Below are 790 nucleotides of genomic sequence, written 5' to 3'. Positions count from 1 at the left end.
ACAGGCAGGAATGAATGCTGGGTTCACAAGACCCCAGACAGGGGACCATCTAACCTCTTTCTGAATTTGCCCAAGGTAGGGGCAGGGACCACTTCCCTGGGAAATGGTTCCAGATTCTGGTCACCCTAACCGGAAAATATTGCCTTCTGATCTCTAACCTAAACCTATTCTCCATCAGATTATTACCATTGATCCTCATCACCCCAGGTGGTGCTGGGGAGAAAAGGGCTCTACCAATTTGCTGTTGATCTCCCCTGATGAGTTTGTAGGCAGCCACCAGGTCCCCCCTCAGCTTCCTCTTGCCGAGGCTGAACAGGTTCAGGTCCCTCAGTCTCTCCTCATAGGGCCTGTCCTGCTGTCCTCTCACCTAGCGGGTGGCCTCCTTTGGACCCTCTCCAGGCTGGCCACATCCTTTTCAAAGTATGGCATCCAGTACTGGACGCAGTAGTCCAGCTGCGGCCTGACCAAAGTCACATAGAGGGGGAGCATCACCTCTCTGGACTGGCTTGAGATGCATTTTTGGATGCATGACAAGGTATGGCTGGCCATGTTGGCTGCGGTCTGGCATTGGCGGCTCATGTTCGTTTTGGAGTCAATAATGACTCCAAGATCCCGTTCCACCTCTGTGCTCTCAAGAGGGGAACTCCCCACCCTGTCTGTATGCTGTGCATTCCTCCTCCCAAGGTGCAGCACCCTGCATTTGTCTATGTTCAACCCCATCCTATTCTTCTCTGCCCACTTTTGTAGTCTGTATAAATCTAGTTGCAGCCTCTCTCTCCCTTCAAGTGTG

The sequence above is a fragment of the Gavialis gangeticus genome, unplaced genomic scaffold (genome assembly GCF_001723915.1).
Source record: "Gavialis gangeticus isolate Ggan-Ray unplaced genomic scaffold, GavGan_comp1, whole genome shotgun sequence".
NCBI classification, from domain to species: domain Eukaryota; kingdom Metazoa; phylum Chordata; order Crocodylia; family Gavialidae; genus Gavialis; species Gavialis gangeticus.
The sequence above is the reverse complement of the archived record's forward strand: the minus strand, read 5'-3'. Positions refer to the sequence as shown.